We start from the raw sequence: 13,499 nt of genomic DNA, 5'->3' as shown, positions 1-13,499 counted from the left end.
TGCTCGACCTTGACTAGTCACTAAGGGACTGAGGTGAGCTTGTTTTCGCGACGGGGGTAAAGTAGGCTGACTTCCAGGCTGCGGGACACTGACTTTGATGGAGAGAGGCGTTGATGATGGAGAATTTTTGGTAAAGCTTGATAGGGAGGTCAGTTGAAGTAGTGGAGCGTCTCGATTTGAGCTTGAGTAGTGTGTTGGCAACCTCGTGCTCGAGAACTAAAGGGAGTGGTGCAGGTGTGAGTAGTTAGGCGGGGAGTGAGGTGAGGTCTAGGCTGGGGAGGGACTGGCAGATGTCGGCGAAGTGAGTGTTAATGACCTCAGCTGCTTCCGGGGCGGGCAGGTGAGTCACACCCGGGATGGCCCCCATCCCGGGTGTGACCCCGGGTGTGTGTGGTCTTGTTTAATCCATACAGGTCTCGGATCTTGGAGTACCAACTGCTGATGTTTTCCTGCTTGAGCCTGTGTATCTTGTTAGGATAGTATGTTAATTTTCCCGTATAACTTTGTTCCGGAGATGCTTGAAGAGGGAGGGATTGATGAAGAATGCTGAGTTGCGTTGCTGCATGAGGCGCTTAATCATGGGTGTGATCCAAGGGGCATCTGATGGGTGGATTCGCAGATATTTTTCTGGGAAGAAGTGATGGTGTGCTGTGGTGATGCTTTGCTGGTAGTTATTCCACTTGTCGTGAACATCCTCAACAGTGAGCACCTCAGTCCAGGGGTACCGTGTGATCCACTGACCAAACTGCCGCATTGCTGAGTCCGTCACGGGTCTGTAGGTCTTGGCAACAGTGCGTGTGGGGCGTGAGGTGGTAAGCGCCGGAGGCGTGGTTGCTGCGTCCCATCGGAGGGAATGGCGGAGGGGGAGATAGTGCTAGGTGAGGTCGGTAAGGATGAGGTCAAGCGTGTTTCTCCCGTGAGTGGGAAAATCCACTACCTAAGTGAGGTTCAGCTGGTCTTCTAATTCACAGGTGTTGAGATGATTAAAAGCACCACATATTACCACTTTTGCAGACGGGAATCTTGAGCGGAGGTCATCCATGTTGTCGATGATGTGAGTGATGAGCTGGTTGGCTGTGGCGGCGCGAGGAAGGTGGTAGACCAGGAAGATGATGATTGAGGCAACGAGGCGGGGGTGGGAGGGGGATGGATGAGCCTCGCCCACAGGGCTTCCACACCCTCTGGGGGGTCCACAGGGAGGACAACACTAATCCTCCACCACTTTTACCTGTCCTGAGGCGGTGAAAAATTTGATAACCCATGATGTTGCACGTTCCAGGGGCTATTTGCCAGGCTTCGGTAATGGCTGCTACGTCAACACTGGTAGTGTTGATGGTGGTGATGACTTCATCCAGTTTTTTTATTGAGGGATGTCAAGTGTGTGTGTGTGTGTGTGTGTGTGTGTGTGTGTGTGTGTGTGTGTGTGTGTGTTTACAGCTAAGGAGACAGTTCAAGGGCGTAAAGAAAAATATTAAAAAAAAACCGCTACTTACTGTTCCTGAACAGAGGTCAAAGGAGTGGCCAAAAAGAGAGGTCAATTTCGGGAGGAGAGGTGTCCTGATACCCTCCTCTTCAAAAAGTTCAAGTCGTAGGCAGGAGGAAATACAGATGAAGGAAGATTGTTCCAGAGTTTACCAGCGTAAAGGATGAAAGAGTGAAGATGCTGGTTGACTCTTGTATAAGGGGTTTGGACAGTATAGGGATGAGCAAGAGTAGCAAGTCGTGTGCAGCGGGGCCGCGGGAGGGGGGAGGCATGCAGTTAGCAAGTTCAGAAGAGCAGTCAACATGAAAATATCGATGGAAGATAGAAAGAGAGGCAACATGGCGGCGGAATTTAAGAGGTAGAAGACTATCAGTATGAGGAGGAGAGCTGATGAGACGAAAAGCCTTTGACTTCAATCTGTCAAGGAAAGCTGTGTGAGTGCCCCCCCCCCGCCGCACACATGAGATGAGGCGGTGGCTGAATCGACAGAGTAACACCACCGCGTTCAGGAGGACGCGAGTTCAATCCCCGCCCGGTGCCACCAAGCTGGGATTTTTCAGCCGCTGCCGAGTGGCTTAAAACTACCCACATGCTGTCCAGAAGACCACCTATCAACCCGGACTCTAGATTCTAGGATCAAAGATGAGCTCCGGGAGGGCAGCATGAGCCAATGCAAGATGGCGCCACTATAAACACTCGCCTGCGCCAGAACGGGCTGGGCCGACCATCAGGACCTACCGGGAAGAAGCCTTGGGCCGACCATCAGGACTCACCGGGAAAAAGCCTACCGGCGCTATAGGCTGCGACGTAAAAAAAAAAAAAAAAAAAATACTCCATACGAGGGCGGACAAGGACCTGTAAATGGATAGTAACTGTGCGGGGGAGAAGAACTGGCGGAGACGGTACAGAACGCCCAGCCTCGAGGAAGCTGATTTAGTAAGAGATGAGATATGAAGTTTCTAGTTGAGATTTTGAGTTAAGGATAGACCGAGGATATTTAGTGTTGAAGAAGGTGATAGATGAGTGTTGTTAAAGAATAGGGGGTAGTTGTTTGGAAGATTGTGTGAAGTGGATGGGTGGAGAAACTGTTTTTGAGGCGTTGAAGGACACCAGGTTCCTCTTGCCCCAATCGGAAATAATAGTAAGGTCTGAGGCTAAGCGTTCTGTTGCCTCCAGCCTTGAATCGTAAAGTTCCTGTCGGGTGGGTCTTCTATTAAAAGAAGTTGAGTAATGCAGAGTGGAGTCATCGGCGTAAGAATGGATAGGACAATTCGTTTTGGAAAGATCATTAATGAACAACAGAAAGAGAGTGGGAGATAGGACAGAACCCTGTGGGACACCACTGGAAATAGATTTAGGGGAAGAACAGTGACCGTCTACCACAGCAGAAATAGAACGGTCAGAAAAGAAACTGGAGATAAAGGTACAGAGAGAAGGATATAAACCGTAGGAGGGTAGTTTGGAAAGCAAAAATTTGTGCCAGATCCTATCAAAAGCTTTTGATATGTCCAGCGCAATAGCAAAGGTTTCACCGAAACGGCTAAGAGAGGATGACCAAGAGTCAGTTAGGAAGGCAAGGAGATCACCAGTAGAACGCCCCTTGCGGAACCCATACTGATGATCAGATAGAAGGTCAGAGGTGGAAAGGTGCTTTTGAATCTTCCGGTTAAAGATTGATTCTAAAGCTTTAGATAGACAAGAAAGTAAAGCTATAGGACGGTAGTTTGAGGGATTGGAACGGTCACCCTTCTTAGACAGGCTGTATGAAGGCATACTTCCAGCAGGAGGGAAAGGTAGATGTTGACAGGCAGAGGCGAAAAAGTTTGACCAGGCAGGGTAACAGCACGGAGGCACAGTTTTTAAGGACAATAGGAGGCGCTCCATCAGGTCCATAAGCCTTCTGAGGATTGAAGCCAGAGAGGGCATAGAAAACATGATTTTGAAGAATCTTTTTAATAGGCATAAAAGGGTCAGAGGGGGGATGAGTAGGAGGAATATGCCCAGAATCGTCCAGAGTGGAGTTCAGCCTTAGAGATAGATGAGACGGCAGTGTTGCCGTCAGGGCTGAGGAGTGGAGGGAAAGATAAAGAAGTGAAGTTGGAGGAGATGTTTTTGGCTAGATGCCAGAAGTCACGGGAAGAGTTAGATAAAGCAAGGTTTTGGCATTTTCTATTAATGAAAGAGTTTTTGGATAGTCGGAGAATAGATTTGGCACAATTCCGGGCAGAAATGTAAAGTTCATGGTTAGCATTAGTTCGAAAGCTCTGGTACCTTTTGTGAGCTGCCTCTCTGTCTTTAACAACACGAGAACAAGCGTGATTAAACCAAGGCTTTTTAGCGTGTGGAGTAGAGAAAGTACGTGGAATGTATGCCTCCATTCCAGAGACAATCACCTCTGTGATGCGCTGAGCACACACAGAGGGGTCTCGCTCCTGGAAGCAATAATCATTCCACGGGAAATCGGAAAAGTACATCCTCAGGTCGTCCCACCGAGCTGAAGCAAAATGCCAGAAGCATCGCCTCTTCGGTGGGTCCAGAGGGTGTACAGGAGCGATAGGACAGGATACATAAATAAGGTTGTGATCGGAGGAGCCCAACGGAGATAATAGTTTGACAGAGTAAACAGAAGGGTTTGAGATAAGGAAGAGGTCTAGAATATTGGGCCTGTCTCCAAGACGGTCGGGAATATGTGTAGGGTGCTGGACCAACTGCTCTAGATCGCTGAGGATAGAAAAGTTGTAGGCTTGTTCACCAGGCTGGTCAGTGAAAGAGGATGAAAGCCAAAGCTGGTGGTGAACATTGAAATATCCTTGGATGGAGATTTCAGCGTAAAGAGAGTGGGTCAAGATGTGTTTCACTTTAGAGTTCAAGTAGTCAAAGAATTTTACATAGTTATTAGAGGTAGGTGAGAGATAAACAGCACATATGTATTTAGTAATAGAATGACCATGAAGTCTTAGCCAGATGGTGGAAAATTCTGAAGAATCAAGGTTGTGGGCACGAGAGCGAGTGATGTCGTTGCGCACGTAGGCGCAACATCCAGCTTTGGATTGAAATTTAGGATAGAGATAGTAAACATGGAATCATGGACTAGCAGGCAGCAGAAAGCCTGTTGGCTCATTACTAGGCTGCCTGCGTTCAGTGATTCAATCAATCCGTTTGCCATAGGAGTGGCTTGCAGGGAAGGATTAAAGCACTTGTGTATCTACTCTACGGGAACGTTCAGTTCACTCCCGATGCAGCAAAGTGGCGATCAATGCGTTTCTTGAAGGAGTTGATGGTCTCTGCGCTAACCACTTCTGCAGGAAGGCTGTTCCAGTGGCGAACAACTCTATTCGAGAAATAACTTCTGCCGATGTCGGTATTGCATCGCTTTGCTTGAATTGTTTTTCCGTTGTTTCTTGTTCTCAGGTTGGTTTGTAGCGTGAAGAGTTTGGAGTGATCAACGTTGCCGGGCTTGTTCAGGTACTTAAAGACTTGTATCATGTCTCCCCGCAGGCGTCTCTTTTCCAACGTGAAGAGGTTGAGTCGCTCGAGTCGCTCTTCATAGGGCTTCTCGAGCGACTCAACCTCTTCACGTTGGAAAAGAGACGCCTGATAGGAGGACCTAGTAGGAGGGAACAGAGTAGAAATTGCTGTCAGCAGCCTCAGAAACCTGTGTTTCGGTGAGGAAGAGGTTAGGTTAGGTTTAGAGGAAGAGAGATGGGGTTCCACAGAATGAAAATTAGAACGAAGACCGGAAATGTGTGTATGTGTGTGTGTGTGTGTGTGTGTGTGTGTGTGTGTGTGTGTGTGTGTGTGTGTGTGTGTGTGTGTGTGTGTGTGTGTGTGTGTGTGTGTGTGTGTGTGTGTGTGTGTGTGTGTGTGTGTGTGTGTGTGTGTGTGTGTGTGTGTGTGTGTGTGTGTGTGTGTGTGTGTGTGTGTGTGTAATAATAATAATAATAATAATAATAATAATAATAATAACAACAATAATTGTATCAAGCGATTGCTGCTGCTCAGCTGAAAATATACACATTAAAAATACAATGTTGAAAAAAAAAATGAAAAATTACAATATGAATTGGGTATAGGGGGTCTGTGGTTTACATTGTCGGAAAGTTGTGATGAACTAGAACAAGGGAAGGGGGTGAGGTGGTGGAGTGCAGTGAGGCGGTGTGGGAGGAGGCGGTATCATCTTCTGGGTGGCGGGTGAGGTGTTAAGCCCCAGGTCGACCCCAGATCAAAAAGGGTCAGGTAGCATCTGATAGCGGGAGTGCAGGTAGAGGTGGTATCGGCCGTCACTCAGCTTATGGGCTTAGCGATGACCTGCTAATCCATGCAGTTGGCGAGACATGGACACATGGACACATGGAAATGCAGGCAAGAGAAAGCCTATTGGCTCATTACGAGGTTGCCCGCTCTGGTGATTTAATCTGTTCGACAGCCACTTGGGGCCTGGGGAGCAGATGAAAGCACCTCGACATTGAGGAGCAGATGAAAGCACCTCGACATTGAGGAGCAGATGAAAGCACCTCGACATTGAGGAGCAGATGAAAGCACCTCGATATTCACTTTACTCCCGACGCAGCGAAGTTGATGGTATTCGCATTTACTATTTCTGAAGGAAGATTGTTCCAGTGGCGGATGACTCATTTTGAAAAGAAACTCCTTCCGATGTCTGTGTTACATCGACTAGACTGAATGGGTAAACCGTTATTTCTAGTTCTCAGGTTGGTTTGCAGTTCAAAGAATTTAGAGTAATCGACGTTATTGATTTTTTTCAGAAGACTTGAATTATATCCCCGCGTAGGCGTCTTTTCTCCAATGTAAAGAGATTGAGTCGCTCGAGTCGTTCCTCGCACGGATGAGCCCTGGGTATGAGGTACCCGAAGCGTCATTGCCATTGCCATTGTGTATGGTTCCGGTGCTCTGAGGGTACCCACCTCCTCAGTAGCTTCATGTGCCCGCTTGACAGTGTAAGGGAAGGTCACGTTGTCTCGCTCTCTCTGCTCACCTTTGTTGTAGGCCTACATTCGGGTGCGGCATACCCATGGTTGGTGATACAGGGTGTTGTACATGTCCCTAGGATATTGTTTACGTACTTTTTTAGTGATCACCTGTGCAGTGGATCACAGGACCTGGGAGGCCATACAAGAAGTTTGGAAGCCATCGGATGATAATTTTTTTATGAAAATTTTTTTTTGAAATTTTTGAACATTTTTCCTATTTTTAGTAACATTTTTCAGTACCTGATTTTCATACCAAAACAATACGTTTTTCAGTTCTTCTTAATGTTCAGTCAAGATACAAAGTTTGAAGTCCCTTCATGTAACTTTATTCCATTAAAACTTTACATTTAATTTTTTTTTTTTTTTTTCAAAATCGGGTATGATGTACCCATGGTTAGTAGTGGTGTGACTTTTTCTAAGGTTAGTGTTCTAGGGTTAAGGTTGGTATCATCTTCGTAGCGCGTCGTTGAATCCTTTCCAGTAAATCAATGTCCTTTCTGCAATTAGGAGACCAGGGCCCGTATCCTCACGAGCTATTAACTTTTACCCTTAAAGTTACTATCAAAGTTAGTAGTTTCAATTTATTAAGAGTAAAAGCTATCCTCGTCAACTTTGAGTGTAAGTATTAGCAAATCCTGGCTACTATTATCTTCTTCTTCTTCTTTATGGCGGGCTCGTTGCTAAAGACGCCTCCGTGCAAAACGTAAATATTTCAACAGAAAAATAAAGAAAACATGTATAAATGTACAACAAAAACATAATAAATGGCAAACACAAGAAAATGTTGAGTTTTGTGGCAGATAGAAGCAGCCTCAATACCCTTATCTCCCCTCCTGCGTCACAACTTGCTCTGCTGAAATTACCGCACCATAACCACGTCATCTGCCCCAATGAGCACATCTACGGGCCGGACAACCAGCGCAGAAAAAGAGTAAGTTTAGTTGGTCGCCAGATGAAACGGTCTTCTTTCATCAAATTCATGAAAAAAGACGTATAATCAGAGGGTGTTATGGGGAGCGTATCACCCCTGAGGATAAGAAGAGAGCGTGGACTGAAGTGGCAGAAGCTGTAACGAGGTTGGTAATTAAATATTCATGGTTCAATTAGCTTACAAACTAACCTAACCTAATCAATTGGGTATATTTTGCATAATCACACAACCACTGACCTTCCAAACAGAACATACCTTTTCATCCTGTATCTGAATTGTTGCATTATGACCATTTCTGCCACAACCCCCTCTCCCTCAACAACCAGGCGGGCCAGCCTATGGCACATAGCCCGCGAGGGCTAACAACCCTCAAAAACCCACCACCACACCACCCTCAACAACCTAACATAACTAAACCTAACCATGCCAAACCTGCCCCTTCCTACCGAACACATCCTAACTTAACATGCCAAGTTTGTTGGGGGGGAAGAGGGGGTTGGTATAGATAGATAGTTAAGGCATATTTACCCTTTTTTTTATTCTTAATTTATTTTTATTTGTTTATTATTTTTTTATTGGGGGGGGGGGGGGTGCTAGGCATGCCAGACCATGGACACTTTTACAAGTACTTTATGTCAAGACTATATGGGAATAGGTAGGTTTCGTGAGAATGGTAAAGTCAGATTAAAATAGGATATTTATAGCATTGGTCAAACAGATTATGATGATATAATGTTAGATTGGAATGTACTCAAGATAATGAAATTAAGATTAACGCTTTTATTGTTTTTGTTACATATTCACATATTCATGATTCAAGTAACTTGCAAACTAACCTAACCTCGACAAATGGGTATTTTTGTATACAAACACAACCACAGAGTTTCCTAACAGAACATACTTTTTCCTACTGCTCCACGTGAATAGCATCATGACCATTTCTGCTGCAACCCCCACTCCGTCAACAATCTAACAACTAAACCAACTCCTGCTAAACCTGTCCTACTTAACACGTCCTAACCTAACATGGTAGGTCCCCAAGTTTGTTAGGGTGGAAAGGGGGTTAGTATAACAGAGTCAAGTCATATTTACCTTCTATTTTATTTATTCCATATATATATATATATATATATATATATATATATATATATATATATATATATATATATATATAAAATTTTTGGTGGGGGGGGGGGGTTGGGCATGCCAGACTCTCAACACTTTTACAAGTATTTTATGTTAAGACTATATCGGAATAGGTAGATTTGATGAGAATGGTAAAGTAAGATTAAAATATTATTTTGATAGCATTGGTCAAACTGTTTCTGGTGATATAATGTTAGATTAGAAGTACTCAAAAGAATGGAATTAACATTAATGCTTTGAATTTTTTTGTATAGCTGTATTGTGTAATATCATCCTACTTAGAGAAAAGCATTTTAGAAAAGTAGGTAATGAAAAGTAGTATTTATGGCCATGTCCATAACTAAAAACTTAATGTCTTATGATGCATGTAAATAAAATACCGGTACTGATTTAGCTTTCCATCACAGCATGTATTAAATGTTATTGGAGAAGGTATGGGAAATAAATGGCAAGCCATAGTGAAACGATTAAGAAACTTTTTTAACATTTATACCCTGACAGTGCCTTCCCTGGGAGTGGACCCCGTACGCAGGATGACTGTGAGAGGCGTTGGTACAACGTACAACAAAAATCAATGCCTTGCATTGCCAAGTGCAAGAATAAGCAGCGGCAGACTGGTAATTTTTTTTAGTTATGTCTTTAAATGTAAAACATATATTAGTTAGTTTTTTATGTGCTCACAGAATGCAGCTATACTGGCCACAATGCCTTTATTTCAGCTTAAAGTTAATAAGTTCATAGCAGTGAACTGCATATTTGATATAGAAATTTTTTCAACGTTCATCTGTCAATGACTATCAATCTATTTAAATACCTTGGCTATCTTCCCCCAATAAAGGGTGGTAGCCAAGACGGGCACACACTCACTCACACATTCACACTTATGTACACCACTCTCAGCTGCACAGCCCCTGAGGGAGTAAAAAAGGCCCTCACTGCCCTCACTGTATGGGGGATTAGCTGCACACTTCAGACAGGGAACTTCCACACCAAGGCCTCACAGCATACACTGGTTTACCCCTGCCCTTTCATAACAATGACATTTCCCCCAGCACCTGAGTGCCCCACACGTGCGGCTCCACAGATACGCAGGCGCCTACCTAACTATGACATTAACTGTGGTAGATTAACTGGTGTATGACATCATAGGCTGCTAGTCTCACATATTTGAAGGGGTACCAGAGCCATTCAGCATTGACACACCTGATGATGTGCTAGGGATAGGACAGCAGCAACAGCAGCAGCAGTCAAGCAGCAGTGAAATATTGACTGGCCTGTATGTTTTTGGCAAAAACTTTTATATTCTCATTAAAACAATTTATTAATCACTCTTAAATTCATATTCTTTGTAGATACACACTTTATCAGTCAATTACTTTACAACCAATAACAAGTAGTGGAATATTTCTGTTAATAATTAATATTTCGCCTTTAAGACCCTTTTTCTTCAACTACGTACTACCTATTTAACCCGTCCACTACGAATGACATGGATTTGGCTTTCACTGGTAGCCTGGTAACATAATAGTCCCAGGTCTTTCTCTGCCTCTGCGGTGGATAGAGGAGTGTTTCCCATGTGGTATTGGTATGCTGGATATCCCCTCCCAAGGTGTAGGACTACATTTTCTTCACTGAATTGTAGAGAAACAGATTAGGAAAGCATTGGTTGAATCTGTGCCCCAGGGGTACACGACCTGTACGAGGACCGCGAAAGAGATGGACTGGTAACATCAACGAAGTGCTTAGAAACTAAGGACTCTCCCTGAAACAAATATTCAGGGCCGACTGAAGGAGGCTGACGCAAACTGATAGGTCGACATAGACTTACCAAGTGGATGATGAGAAGGCGAGAAGGTGACAGTAGGAAGAAACAGAGTTGATATTACTCTCAGCAGCCTCAGAAACCTGGGTTTCGGTGAGGAATATAAGATGGGGTTTAAAGGAGGAGAGATGGTGTTTCACAGAATGGAAATTAGAACAAGGACCGCGAATGTTGCAAAATATAGTAAAGAAAGTGTTTGAAGAAGTATCAAGACACCTCTCAGGTCGACAGCCTACATCATCTTCATGGATCACAAATAACTAAAAACCTGATTTTACGCATCTTTGCATTACTCGAGAAGCAGCTGGAGTTTCCATATTTTCCTCAGATAGTTTACTTATGCAAGAAATAATGCAAAGTGAGCACTGCTTTCTTATCTGTTATATTTTTTTATGACGTTACTTGAATTATTTGAATGAAATATTGTAGTAATGTGCCTCAGCCCTTTTAGATCAACAAATGAGAGGTTACGTATCAGTCTCCCTTACACCAAAGGGCCGGATACAGTTCTGCTTAAAAGTCCCCTATAACATATGGTATCTTGGTTGATGTGTGAATATATAATGTATTGGTTTAGTATATTACTGACGGAAAAGGAATCATTGATACGACAAAACGAGGTATGGAGGTGAATCTATACGCAGGTGGGCGAGTGGCTTTGTGAAAAGGGACAGAGGTAGATCTAAGAAGGGATCAGTTCGAAAAGTCGACATTGGAAAAAACATGTTCGTCTTCAGTACGCAGACACAGTGATTCCTGGTCGTCTTAAGTGATTTCCATTCGTATTTACCCGAACCGTAGATCTTATCGCGATCCCTACATGATAACATAAGTGTTTAGAGGATTCATAGTTACTGACTCCCTTGTTTTGGTTATATCAAGCATAATGTGATCACAGACACGCCCTACATAGCTATATCTATTATTCAACTATCCTGCAACGACCACGATTCAGATTCATGCCCTCCAAAATGTCTATATTAAAACATCAACATACTAGACACAGGCTGATATACAACTACGCAACACACAACTTGTACATAGCCAGCAGTATAATGGGGGAATGGTTGACTTTGAAGTATGCTTTGATACAACTTTCCTTCAAATGTAAGTTTTGTTTCCTCTATCAAATAAAGTTGTGAACAGCCAAGGGTCACCCAGTTGCCTTAGTAAAGTCACGAAGAAACAATGAACTGCTTCGCCGGTGAACAGAAAAAATATATAAACCTGGAATAAATTTAGAGACATATATAACGATAGAGATAGAGATGGACACAGACAAAGTGAAACACAGACAGACATGTAAGAATTAGAGACAAAGTTGAGACAAAGGAATGATACAACAGATACTAGACTTGAAATAGGAGAGAGAGAGAGAGAGAGAGAGAGAGAGAGAGAGAGAGAGAGAGAGAGAGAGAGAGAGAGAGAGAGAGAGAGAGAGAGAGAGAGAGAGAGAGAGAAGTGATAGCCTATCTCATCTGACGATCCACACACAGAGAGAGAGAGAGAGAGAGAGAGAGAGAGAGAGAGAGAGAGAGAGAGAGAGAGAGAGATTTACATAGATTTACATAGAGAATCAGACTACACAGAATTCATGGTCCAGACTAGGTGGCCTGTCCTTAAACCTAAGTGATTCTCCATTAATCAGATGGCTCCAAAACGTTGCATTTCTACTCTAGTTAATATTAAGTTAATATTAAGTTCAAGGAAGTGACGGTCGAGCTTGTTTTTAAAGGAGTCAATCGTGGTAAACTGGACCACTAAAGGTGGAAGCTTATTCCATTCTCGCACTTCAACGTTGGTGAAGAAAAATTTGGTGCAGTCTGAATTTACTTGTCTACATTTGAGTTTTATGCCATTGTTCCTCGTTCGCAAAGTGTCATCGATCATAAACAATTTTGATCTGTCTACATTCATGAAACCATTAAGTATTTTAAAACATTCGATCAGTTTTCCCCGGAGGCGACGTTTCTCAAGAGAGAACATGTTAAGGGTGGAAAGCCTTTCTTCGTAGGATTTGTTGCGCAAGGGAGGGATCATTTTTGTTGCCCGACGCTGAACACCTTCTAATTTAGCAATGTCCTTTGCATGGTGGAGACCAAAACTGTAGCGCATATTCCAAGTGGGGTCTGACTAAACTATTGTAGAGCGGAAGTATTACATATTCATTCTTGAATAAAAAGTTTCTTTTTATGAAGCCCAACATTCTGTTCGCTTTATTTGCTGCATCGATGCATTGCTGTGAGAATTTGAGGTTTGACGCGATTTTGACCCCCAGGTCCTTAACGCTTTGAACGCTTGTGGGTTTAACGCCGCGCATTTCGTAATCGAACTTCTTATTTCTTGTTCCAACTTGAAGGACCTGGCACTTGTCTACGTTAAAGGGCATCTCCCATCTATCCGGCCAAGCTGAAATTTTGTGCAAATCCTCTTGGAGGCTTTGCCTGTCTTTGTCAGTGAGAACCGAGTTACCAATCTTTGTTTCGTCTGCAAATCTACTAATGCGATTATGAGTCCAACATCCACATCGTTGATGTAAATAATGAAGAACACTGGGCCAAGAACCGAGCCCTGAGGGACGCCACTAGTGACCGGCGCCCACTCTGAGTTAAATCCGTCAATCACAACTCTTTGTTGTCTGTTGCTCAACCAATTCGCGATCTATTGGTTTACTTAACCGTCAATACCTATATGCTTTAATTTATAAAGTAATTTATGATATGGGACTTTATCAAACGCTTTCTGGAAATCAATATAGACTATGTCCAATGATCTAATTACGTCATAAACTGAGAAGAGGTCGTTATAATAGGTCAATAGGTTTGATCGGCAGGATCTTTTGTTACGGAAGCCATTTTGTAAATACCCAATTAATGAGTGGCTTTCAAGGTAACTCACAATTTTGTCTCTAATTATGCTCTCAAGTAGCTTACCTACAACTGAAGTTAGACTAATGGGTCTGTAATTACCTGGTATTTTTTGTCTCCTTTCTTATAAATCGGTGTCACGTTAGCCTTTTTCCAATCCGAAGTGACGATGCATTGTCGCAAGGACATATTGAATACGGTTGTGATGGAGGAGAGTATTTCGCTTTTTGTTTCTTTCAGCATTATAGGAAATACTTAG

This window comes from Eriocheir sinensis, unplaced genomic scaffold (genome assembly GCF_024679095.1).
Source record: "Eriocheir sinensis breed Jianghai 21 unplaced genomic scaffold, ASM2467909v1 Scaffold770, whole genome shotgun sequence".
Taxonomy (NCBI): domain Eukaryota; kingdom Metazoa; phylum Arthropoda; class Malacostraca; order Decapoda; family Varunidae; genus Eriocheir; species Eriocheir sinensis.
The sequence above is the reverse complement of the archived record's forward strand: the minus strand, read 5'-3'. Positions refer to the sequence as shown.